Source organism: Aegilops tauschii, chromosome 1 (genome assembly GCF_002575655.3).
Source record: "Aegilops tauschii subsp. strangulata cultivar AL8/78 chromosome 1, Aet v6.0, whole genome shotgun sequence".
In the NCBI taxonomy this organism is placed as follows: domain Eukaryota; kingdom Viridiplantae; phylum Streptophyta; class Magnoliopsida; order Poales; family Poaceae; genus Aegilops; species Aegilops tauschii.
In genome coordinates, this window is record NC_053035.3 from 29,217,838 (window position 1) to 29,232,177 (window position 14,340).

The following is a 14,340-nucleotide window of genomic DNA, read 5'->3' on the forward strand; positions in this document are numbered from 1 at the left end:
TGCTCGTGATTTGCGTTATATAATTACAAGCAAGATGCTCGTGCGTTGCACGGAACATCAATATGCATTTTTTTACAAAACACCTATTGTGATTTACCCATGCAGAGTAATCCCATGTGTAAAAACTAATGATATTTCAAGAATTTTATCAAAAAACTGGTATCTCGAGAATGTCATCAAAAAAATGAAAGATGAGAGATAAGGTGACGAGGAGTGGAGCGTGGTGGTGACTGGTGGTCAGAATGGGCGGAGGCATGGGGATGGACGGCGCCGGTAGGCGGCAGCAGCCACCATGCTAGATTGTTCCAGAGACTTTCTTTTTTAATTGCTCGGCAATGAGGTTGTGGGAGATAAGGATGTGGAGAGAGGTGCGGGTATCTTTTGTAAAATTACCATAGTTTGCTTTCTATCCGTCAGATATAGATCAGATGGTCTATATTACAAGATGGCAGGCACACCATCATCGCCAACTCGGTTTTTTATAAGGGTACAGATGATAAGTTTGCTAACTACTAAAGTAAAGTGGAATTTGTCCATTTTATACAAGTAAATTAAGGTGATTGTTTATCATACGGGTAAGGTTGGATGAAGGGTGGTAGGAACAAATGCTCCGCCTAGAGCATGTGTGTGTGAGATGGAGTCTTAGTGTGTGTGTGTGTGTGTGTGTGGGTGTGGGTGTGTGTGTGTGTGTGTGAGAGAGAGAGAGAGAGATGGAGTCTTAGTGTGTGTGTGTGTGCGTGTGTGTGTGATGGAGTCTTAGTGTGTGTGTGTGTGTGTGTGTGTGTGTGTGTGTTTGTGTGTGTGTGTGGGTGGGTGGGTGTGTGTGTGTGTGTCGCGGGGTCCTCGGTGGCGGATGTAATTTAAGTGAGCATGGCTTCATCATAGAGAGGTGATGTGTATGGCAGAGGCCACCAACGATGGGGTGCGAGAGAGAAAATGCCCGTAGAGAGGGAAGAGAAGGTGTGTGCGCGTGAGAGGAGTCGACATCGAGAGAACGTGTTTGTTCGAGAGACACCGAGGAAGACTACTATATATCGATGGTGCATGTACGCGGGAATTAAACGAAGGGATGGTCTTATTGGTTTCGGGGATATAGGGGAAGAGTGAGAGGGGGTAGCTAGAAGGAGATTGTTAAGTGTGAGTGTGTGTTTTACCCATCCAGGCGGAAGTTATGTGCACACAAGAAGAGAACGATTCGATGTGGCGTTAGGGTTGAGGGTAATTAACTACGTATGGAGACATAGAGACCTTGAACGTGCATGTGTGAGAGGTATACATGTATATGTGGGATGTGTGTGTGTGTGTGCGCGCGCATGATCGAGATAAAAGAAAGAAGACATAAGTATTAAGATCAACGACATGGGAGAGACGGATCGGTATGACAATATGCATGCATGTGAGAATGCAGGGAAGAAGGCCCGACAATTGAGCATGTGTTTTTGTCTTTAAGAGATAGTGGCGTGGGCTGGAGCATGCATCTATGGCGAGCAGAGGGAGTGAGGCACAACGATTGTGCAAAAGAGATCAACCTATAAATGAAAGAAGGTTGATGGAGAAACAGATAAATAGAAAGATAAAGATGCTAACTAGTGTGCGTTAGAGATAGGAGTCGAGTGGATCAGAAGGCTGAGTTATGTGTGTGGGTGTGAGAGAGATGAAGAAAGAGTGCATGTGACTCACATACAAACAAATATCGAAGAGAAATGAGATCCCAAGAGACGGAGTTTTGTGTCTGCTAGAGAGAAAGATATTTCACAACGAGAGTGATAGCTAGAGAGACATATGACGGAACGCAAGATATCTCTAGGGAGAGAGTGTGTGTGAGCGACATACAAGAGAATAGTGGAGAAATATGAGACCCTGGGAGACAGAGTTTGTGTTTGTGTGTGAGAAAGAGATATTTAAGAGGAAGAGTCGTAGGTTCTCATACCTAAGGAGCGAAAGACATCTCTGTATGAGGTTTGTGCGAGTGGCACACAGGGGAATAATAGAGAGAAATGAGACCCCCGGGAGACAAAGTTTTGTGTTTGTGTGAGAGAAAGAGATTCCACATGGGGAATCATAGTTAGAGACACATAGCAGCGAGCGAGATATACTTAGAGAGAGATAGAGTGATGAAGGTCGAGGGAGAGAGTACCGTCAGTGTGTTACAAAGATAAAATATCATTGTCGACATACAGGTAGCACGAGAGATACCCGAGAGACGATGAACACGTATAGGTCTAGAGAGATAGTCCTATATAAGCATGAGTGATAGTTATATGAGACGAATATCTGGATTAAATGGGATTCAAATATTTAAACTGGAGATCACGACATCGATAATATCATAACGCAAATTGGTGTATCAAACATGCATATTCATTTGAATTTGGGGACACGTGTAATGTTATATAGTTTATCAATATTGGTGATCCATAGATTCTTTAATTAGAAAAAATGCATGGTTTATATGCAATTAATGTCTAAACGGGATTACACTATATGTTGCGTGTGTGAAACACATTATACATGTTTGAGAAGTAAAAAAAACCGCATGAAACACACGTTAATTGGAGACAGTTAGCGAGGAATGCATACATTGGATTTCAACATAAAGTGGTTTCAAATATTTGAAAATCCAAATTGAGGGATAAAACCTTATGAATCTGAGATCATGCCATTTGTAAACCATATTTATGTATAAAGGGTGTTGTGCTTTTGAAAGTATATATAAAAAATGATGTATATAGAATTTTATTCCAATCAAAAATGGATCCCGCCCGAAAAAAATAGAATACAGACGGGATTCGAATTGAGTTGGCACGGTAAACGTGCACACTGCAAAATTTGAACGAAGCGGGGAAAGTCGCAGTAACCGCCCGAAACCAAAATCTGCGAGATGGAAATTACTACTGCCTATCCCTGCCACGCAAAGCCTATCTACTCGATTTCTATAGGTTTCGACAGGGGTAGGTTTGTAATTTCACTCCAACATGACATAACCGCCTCTCACCCGGATTCATACACGGTGGGCGCCAAAACACAGTGTGTCCTCAGCCGAAATTGACCCCCTCCCCAATTCATACACGGTGGGCGCCAAAAACAAACTCTCGTCGGCAAATATTCGGTGTATGCGAGATTACCATCCTATCCCCAACTGACTAATATTGCTGTGATGTAGGAAACTTGAAACGGGGGCTAAGTTTGTAAATTTCCTCGCATTTGAGACAAGCGCGCCCTGAAGACATGGTTCCCCTTTCCTCTCTACCTCCATTTCCCCATTCGTACTCCATGTGCGCCAAAACACCCTCTCCACCCCAGCCTCCTCCGTCCGCCACCCCATCCACCGCCGTCCTCCTCCACCATGCCGGAGCTGATACCCCGACGCCGCCGTCCATTACAAGAGATCGACCTCTCTCATCCACGGCTTCGGACCGGGATCCTTGCATCCTGTCCTCTCGCTTCATCCCCGTCGTCGTCCACCTTGTCGGCGCCGCTCCTATGACCGTCTCGTCCACCGCGCCCCGCCGCCACCGTCTACCCTCCTAGATCTGCTTCCACGCCGCCGACAGCCATCGCTACCAAAGCACCGTCAAATTCTCAGCAGATGCATACACAGCGCCGCACCAGAGGCGGTACTCTTTCGTATCTGCTCAACTTATTTATCGCAGCAAGAAAATAGATCGCCACTGCTTTACTCTGAATTCTTGTCCATCACGTACTTGCTAGTTGAAGCAAACATTGGTTGCGAAGTTGCCTTTGTCTAGTTTGCACCTTCAGATCCGCCATGGCATGCTCAACACTATACTCCCAATGCTTATGGTTTTCCCCTTTTATATTCCACACTAGTTAAATCACAGTAGACTAAATTTAGAAATTGGGTCAGTCGATTTTTCAGAGTTCGCCGGTGCGAACGAAGGGGCTCGGGTGGGGACGGTGGTTATTGGGGGGCGGTGGTGGGAAGAAAACTCGACGCGGGTGGGGACGGGGTGGGGGTGGGGGTGGGGGAGTGCTACCTCTTGATCACTGTGTTTGTTTTCCCTCAAGAGGAAAGGGTGATGCAGCAAAGTAGCGTAAGTATTTCCCTCAGTTTTTGAGAACCAAGGCATCAATCCAGTAGGACACCGTGCTCAAGTCCCTCATACCTACACAAACAAATAAGAACCTTGCAACCAACGCGATAAAGGGGTTGTCAATCCCTTCACGGCCACTTGCAAACGTGAGATCTGATAGAGATGATAAGATAATATTTTTCGTATTTTTATGATAAAGACTAAAAGTAAAGAAAGCAAAATAAACAGGAATAGGAATAACGGTAGATTAATATGATAGAGAATAGACCCGGGGGCCATAGGTTTCACTAGTGGCTTCTCTCAAGATAGCATAAGTATTACGGTGGGTAAACGAATTAGTGTCGAGCAATTGATAGAATTGAGAATAGTTATGAGAATATCTAGGTATGATCATGTATATAGGCATCACGTCCGTGACAAGTAGACCGACTCCTGCCTGCATCTACTACTATTACTCCACACATCGACCGCTATCCAGCATGCATCTAGAGTATTAAGTTCATAAGAATGGAGTAACGCTTTAAGCAAGATGACATGATGTAGAGGGATAAACTCATGCAATATGATATAAACCCCATCTTTTTATCCTCAATGGCAACAATACAATACGTGTCGTTTCCCCTACTGTCACTGGGATCGGGCACCGCAAGATTGAACCCAAAGCTAAGCACTTCTCCTATTGCAAGAAAGATCAATCTAGTAGGCCAAACCAAACTGACAATTCGAAGAGACTTGCAAAGATAACCAATCATACATAAAAGAATTCGGAGGAGATTCAAATATTGTTCATAGATAATCTTGATCATAAACCGACAATTCATCGGATCTCGACAAACACACCGCAAAAAGAAGAGTTACATCAAATAGATCTCCAAGAGAATCAAGGAGAACTTTGTATTGAGATCAAAAGAGAGAGAAGAAGCCATCTAGCTAATAACTATGGACCCGAAGGTCTGAGGTAAACTACTCACACATCATCGGAGAGGCTATGGTGTTGATGTAGAAGCCCTCCGTGATCAATGCCCCCTCCGGCGAAGCGCCGGAAAAGACCCCAAGATGGGATCTCATGGGTACAGAAGGTTGCGGCGGTGGAAATAGGGTTTTGGCTCCGTATCTGATGTTTCCAGGGTATATGAGTATATATAGGCGCAGGAGGTCGATCAGGAGAGCTACGGGGGGGCCACGAGGGTGGAGGGCGCACTCGGGGGGTAGGCGTGCCCCCCTGCCTCTTGGCCTCCTCGTTGATTGCTTGAAGTCCACTCCAAGTGCTCTGGATCACGTTTGTTCCGAAAATCACGTTCCCGAAGGTTTCATTCCGTTTGGACTCCGTTTGATATCCTTTTCCTTTGAAACACTGAAATAGGCAAAAAAAATAGCAATTCGGGCTGGGCCTCCGGTTAATAGGTTAGTCCCAAAAATAATATAAAAGTGTATAATAAAGCCCATTAAACATCCAAAACAGAATATATGATAGCATGGAACAATCAAAAATTATAGATACGTTGGAGACGTATCAAGCATCCCCAAGCTTAATTCCTGCTCGTCCTCGAGTAGGTAAATGATAAAAACAGAATTTTTCATGTGGAATGCTACTTAGCATAATTTTCAATGTAATTCTCTTATTTGTGGCATGAATATTCAGATCCGAAAGATTCAAGATAAAAGTTTAATATTGACATAAAAATAATAATACTTCAAGCCTACTAACTAAGCAATCATGTCTTCTCAGAATAACATGGCCAAAGAAAGCTATCCCTACAAAATCATATAGTCTGGCTATGCTCTATCTTCATCACACAAAGTATTTAAATCATGCACAACCCCGATGACAAGCCAAGCAATTGTTTCATACTTTTGATGTTCTCAAACTTTTTCAATCTTCACGCAATACATGAGCGTGAGCCATGGACATAGCACTATATGTGGAATAGAATGGTGGTTGTGGAGAAGACAAAAGGGAGAAGATAGTCTCACATCAACTAGGTGTATCAACGGGCTATGGAGATGTCCATCAATAGATATAAATGTGAGTGAGTAGGGATTGCCATGCAACGGATGCATTAGAGCTATAGGTGTATGAAAGCTCAACAAAAGAAACTAAGTGGGTGTGCATCCACCTCGCTTGCTCACGAAGACCTAGGGCATTTTTGAGGAAGCCCATCATTGGAATATACAAGCCAAGTTCTATAATGTTAAATTCCCACTAGTATATGAAAATGACAACATAGGAGACTCTCTATCATGAAGATCATGGTGCTACTTTGAAGCACAAGTGTGGAAAAAGGATAGTAACAGTGTCCCTTCTCTCTTTTTCTCTCATTTTTTTATTGGGCCTTCTCTCTTTTTTTTATGGCCTCTTTTGTTTTTAGTCCGGAATCTCATCCTGACTTGTGGGGGAATCATAGTCTCCATCATCCTTTCCTCACATGGGACAATGCTCTAATAATGATGATCATCACACTTTTATTACTTACAACTCAAGAATTACAACTCAATACTTAGAACAAAAATATGACTCTATGTGAATGCCTCCGGCGGAGTACCGGGATATGCAAATGAATCAAGAGTGACAAGTATGAAAATTATGAACGGTGGCTTTGCCACAAATACGATGTCAACTACATGATCATGCAAAGCAATATGACAATGATGGAACGTGTCATAGTAAACGGAACGGTGGTAAGTTGCATGGCAATATATCTCGGAATGGATATGGAAATGCCATAATAGGTACGTATAGTGGATGTTTTGAGGAAGGTAATGGTGGGTGTATGGTACCGGCGAAAGTTGCGCGATACTAGAGAGGCTAGCAATGGTGGAAGGGTGAGGATGCGTATAATCCATGGACTCAACATTAGTCATAAAGAACTCACATACTTATTGCAAAAATCTATTAGTTATCAAAACAAAGTACTACGCGCATGCTCCTAGGGGGATAGATTGGTAGGAAAAGACCATCGCCCGTCCCCGACCGCCACTCATAAGGAAGACAATCAATAAATACATCATGCTCCGACTTCATCACATAACGGTTCACCATACGTGCATGCTACGAGAATCACAAACTTTAACACAAGTATTTCTCAAATTCACAACTACTCAAGTAGCATGACTCTAATATCACCATCTTCATATCTCAAAACAATTATCAAGTATCAAACTTCTCCTAGTATTCAACGCACTTATAAGAATGTTTTTACTAATCTTGGATGCCTATCTTATTAGGACTAATTTCACAATTTAAGCAAATTACCATGATGTTTTGTAGGACTCTCAAAATAATATAAGTGAAGCATGAGAGAACAATAATTTCTGTAAAATAAAACCACCACCGTGCTCTAAAAGATATAAGTGAAGCACTAGAGCAAAAACTATATGGCTCAAAAGATATAAGTGAAGCACATAGAGTATTCTAACAAATTCCGAATCATGTGTGTCTCTCTCAAAAGGTGTGTACAGCAAGGATGATTGTGTCAAACTAAAAAGCAAATACTCAAATCATACAAGACGCTCCAAGCAAAACACATATCATGTGGTGAATAAAAATATAGCTCCAAGTAAATTTACCGATGGATGAAGACGAAAGAGGGGATGCCTTCCGGGGCATCCCCAAGATTTGGCTTTTTGCTGTCCTTGGATTTACCTTGGGGTGCCTTGGGCATCCCAAGCTTAGGCTCTTGCCACTCCTTGTTCCATAATCCATCAAATCTTTACCCAAAACTTGAAAACTTCACAACACAAAACTCAACAGAAAATCTCATGAGCTCCGTTAGCGAAAGAAAACAAAACACCACTTCAAGGTACTGTATTGAACTCATTCTTTATTTATATTGGTGTTAAACCTACTGTATTCCACCTTCTCTATGGTTTATAAACTCTTTTACTAGCCATAGACTCATCAAAATAAGCAAACAACACACGAAAAACAGAATCTGTCAAAAACTGAACAGTCTATAGTAATCTGTATCTAACACAAACTTCTGGAACTCAGAAAAATCTACCAAAATAGGACGACCTAGATAATTTGTTTATTGATCTACTGCAATTGGAATCAGTATTTTATCACGTTCTGGTGATTCTTAACAATTCTTTTCGTGAACAGAAAGTTTCTGGAATTTTCAGCAAGATCAAATAACTATCATCCAAAAAGATCCTATAGGTTTTTACTTGGCACAAACACTAATTAAAACACAAAAACAAATCTAACCAGAGGCTAGATCAAAGATTTGTTCCTAAACTGGAGCAAAAAGCAAAAAAAACTAAAATAAAATTGGGTTGCCTCCCAACAAGCGCTATCGTTTAACGCCCCTAGCTAGGCATAAAAACAAGGATAGATCTAGGTGTTGCCATCTTTGGTAGGCAATCCATAGGTGGATCTCATTATAGATTCATAAGGTAATTTTATTTTATTTCTAGTAAAGTGTTCCATGTCTTTCCTTAACGGAAATTGGAATCTAATATTTCCTTCATTCATATCAATAATTGCACCAATCATTCTAAGGAAAGGTCTACCCAGAATAATAGGACATGAAGGATTGCAATCTATATCAAGAACAATGAAATCTACGGGCACATAATTCATATTTGCAACAATAAGAACATCATTAATTCTTCCCATAGGTTTCTTAATAGTTGAATCCGCAAGAGGCAAGTTTAGACAACAATCATCAAATTCACGGAAACCTAGCAAATCGCACAAAGTTTTTGGAATCGTGGAAACACTAGCACCCAAATCGCACAAAGCATAGCATTCATGATCTTTAATTTTAATTTTAATAGTAGGCTCCCACTCATCATAAAGTTTTCTAGGGATAGAAACTTCCAACTCAAATTTTTCTTCATAAGATTGCATCAAAGCATCAACGATATGTTTAGTAACGGCTTTATTTTGACTATAAGCATGAGGAGAATTTAGCACGGATTGCAACAAGGAAATACAATCTATCAAAGAGCAATTATCATAATTAAATTCCTTGAAATCCAAAATAGTGGGTTCATTGATATCTAAAGTTTTGACCTCTTCAATCCCACTTTTACCAATTTTTGCATCAAGATCTAAAAACTCCGAATTTTTGGGGCGCCTTCTAACTAAAGTTGACTCCTCTCCAGTCCCATCATTATCAAGATTCATATTGCAAAACAAAGATTTAATAGGGGACACATCAATAACTTTTAGATCTTCATCTTTATTCTCATAAAAATTAGAAGAACACGCTTTTACAAAGCAATCTTTCATAGTACGCATCCTAGCGGTTCTTTCTTTGCACTCATCAATGGAAATTCTCATGACTTTGAGAGACTCATTGATATCATGCTTAGTTGGAATAGATCTAAGCTTCAAAGAATCAACATCGGGAGAAATTCTATCCACATTCCTAGCCAATTCGTCAATCTTAGGCAATTTTTCTTCCAGCAAAGCATTGAAATTCTTTTGAGAAATCATAAATTCTTTAACACTAGTCTCAAAATCAGAGGGCATCTTATTAAAATTTCCATAAGCGTTGTTGTAGGAATTACAATAATTATTAGAGGAATTACTAGGATACGGCCAAGGATTAAAGTTTCCTCTATATGCGTTGTTACCAAAATTATTCCTACCAACAAAATTCACATCCATAGAATCATTATTATTCTCAATCAAAGTAGACAGAGGCATATCATAGGATCCGAAGGAACACTCTTATTAGCAAACAATTTCATAAGTTCATCCATCTTTCCACTCAAAACATTAATTTCTTCAATCGCATGAACCTTTTTACTAGTAGATCTTTCGATGTGCCATTGAGAATAATTAACCATAATATTATCTAGGAGTTTGGTAGCTTCTCCTAAAGTGATTTCCATAAAAGTGCCTCCCGCGGCCGAATCTAAAAGATTTCTAGAAGCAAAATTCAATCCGGCATAAAAATTTTGTATAATCATCCATAAATTCAAACCATGAGTAGGGAAATTACGTATCATTAATTTCATCCTCGCCCAAGCTTGTGCAACATGTTCATGATCAAGTTGCTTAAAATTCATAATATCGTTTCTAAGGGAGATGATTTTGGCGGGACGAAAATACTTAGAGATAAAAGCATCTTTGCACTTATTCCAAGAATCAATACTATTTTTAGGCAAAGATGAAAACCAAGTTTTAGCACGATCTCTAAGCGAAAAAGGGAATAGTTTCAACTTAACAATATTATTGTCCACATCTTTCTTCTTTTGCATATCACATAAATCAACAAAACTATTTAGATGAGTAGCGGCATCTTCACTAGGAAGGTCGGCGAATTGATCTTTCATGACAAGATTCAACAAAGCAGCATTAATTTCACAAGATTCAGCTTCGGTAAGCGGAGCAATCGGAGTGCTAAGAAAATCATTGTTGTTGGTATTGGAAAAGTCACACAATTTAGTATTGTCTTGAGCCATCATGACAAGCAAGCAATCCAACACACAAGCAAACAAGAATCAAGCGAAAAAAGAAGAACACAAAAGAGAGCGAATAAAACGGCAAGGGTGAAGTGGGGGAGAGGAAAACGAGAGGCAAATGGCACATAATGTAATGCTAGGGATAAGAGTTTGTGATGGGTACTTGGTATGTCTTGACTTGTGCGTAGACTCCCCGGCAACGGCGCCAGAAATCCTTCTTGCTACCTCTTGAGCACTGCGTTGGTTTTCCTTTGAAGAGGAAAGGGTGATGCAGCAAAGTAGCGTAAGTATTTCCCTCAGTTTTTGAGAACCAAGGTATCAATCCAGTAGGACACCACGCTCAAGTCCCTCGTACCTACACAAACAAATAAGAACCTTGCAACCAACGCGATAAAGGGGTTGTCAATCCCTTCACGGCCACTTGCAAAAGTGAGATCTGATAGAGATGAAGATAATATTTTTGGTATTTTTATGATAAATACTAAAAGTAAAGAAAGCAAAATAAATAGGAATAGGAATAACGGTAGATTAATATGATAGAGAATAGACCCGGGGGCCATAGGTTTGACTAGTGGCTTCTCTCAAGATAGCATAAGTATTACGGTGGGTAAACGAATTACTGTCGAGCAATTGATAGAATTGAGCATAGTTATGAGAATATCTAGGTATGATCATGTATATAGGCATCACGTCCGTGACAAGTAGACCGACTCCTGCCTGCATCTACTACTATTACTCCACACATCGACCGTTATCCAGCATGCATCTAGAGTATTAAGTTCATAAGAACGGAGTAACGCTTTAAGCAAGATGACATGATGTAGAGGGATAAACTCATGCAATATGATATAATCCCCATATTTTTATCCTCGATGGCAACAATACAATACGTGTCGTTTCCCCTACTATCACTAGGATCGAGCACCGCAAGATTGAACCCAAAGCTAAGCACTTCTCCTATTGCAAGAAAGATCAATCTAGTTGGCCAAACCAAACTGATAATTCGAAGAGACTTGCAAAGATAACCAATCATACATAAAAGAATTCAAAGGAGATTCAAATATTGTTCATAGATAATCTTGATCATAAACCGACAATTCATCGGATCTCGACAAACACACCGCAAAAACAAGAGTTACATCAAATAGATCTCCAAGAGAATCGAGGAGAACTTTGTATTGAGATCCAAAGAGAGAGAAGAATCCATCTAGCTAATAACTATGGACCTGAAGGTCTGAGGTAAACTACTCACACATCATCGGAGAGGCTATGGTGTTGATGTAGAAGCCCTCCGTGATCAATGCCCCCTCCCGCGGAGCGCCGGAAAAGGCCCCAAGATGGGATCTCACGGGTACAGAAGGTTGCGGCGGTGGAAATAGGGTTTTGGCTCCGTATCTGATGTTTCCAGGGTATATGAGTATATATAGGCGAAGGAGGTCGGTCAGGAGAGCTACGAGGGGCCCACGAGGGTGGAGGGCGCGCCCAGGGGGGTAGGCGTGCCCCCTGCCTCGTGGCCTCCTCATTGATTGCTTGATGTCCACTCCAAGTCCTCTGGATCACGTTTGTTCCGAAAATCACGTTCCCGAAGGTTTCATTCTGTTTGCACTCCGTTTGATATCCTTTTCCTTCGAAACACTGAAATAGGCACACAAAAAACAATTCGGGTTGGCCTCTGGTTAATAGGTTAGTCCCAAAAATAATATAAAAGTGTATAATAAAGCCCATTAAACATCCAAAACAGAATATATAATAGCATGGAACAATCAAAAATTATAGATACATTGGAGACGTATCACGGAGGAACACAGGCGGTGGGGGCCGGTGGTCTGGTCGGCGGCCCGTGCCGTGTTCTGTATGGAAAGAATCAGAGATGAGGAAGAAGAAGGGTTAGGAGACGTAGGATCTTCATCCAACCGCCTGAAATGGTCCACTGACCCAAATGACAAAAGTCACGCGACTTGCATGCAGACATACCTTTATATTCAGTACCATCATCGTACCTTCTTAGCACTGCTCCTGAATCCATCAAGCTAAACAACGTACCACTCATAATTCCAAACTTGATGCTCAAGTACGAATGTGATATGATGCTGATATTACTAAAACAGATAACATTTAATTGGTTGGCTAATGTTCCTACTTTACTTTCGAAAAGCACGTGCACCACATATAGAGAGACAGCAGGGAGTTGCTTTCTTAATGCGCTCTGGTTCATCATGTGTGGGCACTACGCAACGAACATTTTATTATCCGAAATCTGCTTGCTCTTCTTTAGCATGTTCCTCTTCCGTTCTTCTTTAATAAGTACTCTCTCCATTCCTAAATACAAGTCTTTGTATAGATTCCACCATGGACTACATATGGAGCAAAATGAGTGAATCTACACTCTAAAATGTATCTGGATACATCTGTATGTGATCCATTGTGGAAATCTCTACCAAGACTTATATTTTGGAACGGAGGAAGTATGATAGTAGTACAGTATGTTCCTTGTAGTGAAGATGAGCAGGGACATTTGCAGTGTAGAGGTCTATACGGTCAGTTGTGATGAACACTTTGAACTCTTCGGGCCTCTTTGATTCGTAGGATTTGGTAAACATGGGAATAGGATTTGTAGTGGCCTGCCCACTTGAATCCTATAAGAATAGTAAGGAAATGCGGGGAGTTGTTGCCTTTGAGAGTTACACTGATATTAACAGTACCGCACATTCAGTTGAAAAGAGCTGGTATCCGAAGCCTTTCTAGTCGTACCGGCAATACTAGCACATATATTCCAGCAAGTTCCACTTTGCTGATTTTACTCTGATGCTTACGGTTTTCCCGTTATATCTACACTATGATCTGTGTAGCTGCTTTGTGTCGCACTAGCAGCAGTCCACTCTTGAAGCTAAACACTGCAATGACTTACAAAATTGGCACCAAGGCATTGAGTGCCATTCTGGATGCAATGAAACTCATACGCTCCCCACCTGTTGATTCTTGTTCAGAATATGATCCTAATGACTATTCTAAACTCAAGGAGTCAAAGGCAGATGGCATGTCCTGTTCACCCATCAAGGTGCCTGTTCTAATTTGGCAAGGTTTTATTGATTGCACGTATCTTGCATATGTTGTCTTGCATTTCTTCTACTTTGTTGCACCGCCATCTTCTTAGTTTACTCATCATATATGCCGAGATGTCATGCCCATCCATTATCAATACATATTCCATCTGTCATCATACCATGTTTTTCCACTCAAATGTTGTTCTTGTGCATCAGACATCAAAAAGGAAGAGGGTGATTGCCGAACCTGAAGGAGCACCAGCAAAGTCCTTGAAAAACGTGGTTGTGCCAGAGAAATCAGAAAGCACCCCACTTATATTGGATGTACAACCAGTGACACAAAACGTAGGACCGACTCCAGCAGACTGTACCCATACTTCACTGGCCACACCACTAGCCCCACCACACAGGACCTGCACTCCAGCAAAAGGTATGCCGATTTCAGTTGCCATAGCACCAGCCGTAGCACAGAAAAATCCCACTCCAGCAAAGGGTACAGCAATTCCACCGGCCGAAGACCTATCCCAACTGCAAAGACGGCCAATTCCTGCAAATTGGAACCACATTCCAGTTATTCCCAGTTTAAAAGACAATGCTTTCAATGTTGTTAGGGACTACGTGCATATATTCCCATCATGGGAAGATTATAGTGAAGAAAAACACCATTTTCACATCTTCCTGTCCCACTTACGTGTAAGTGCTATTATTCATGGTGATTATTTTCCTGTTTTCTGCTGATTGAACACATCAATGATTTACATTACATTGTTGTAAGTAGGCGAGGCCAATCTGGATAGTCATGACGAGCAAAGCTTCCTTGCGCT

General features: G+C 41.2%; 1 pseudogene; it reads left to right on the forward strand.

Annotated features, from left to right (window-relative positions):
- Window positions 1–14,340, forward strand: part of LOC141027138 (uncharacterized) — a 106,232-nt pseudogene that overhangs the window by 68,498 nt on the left and 23,394 nt on the right.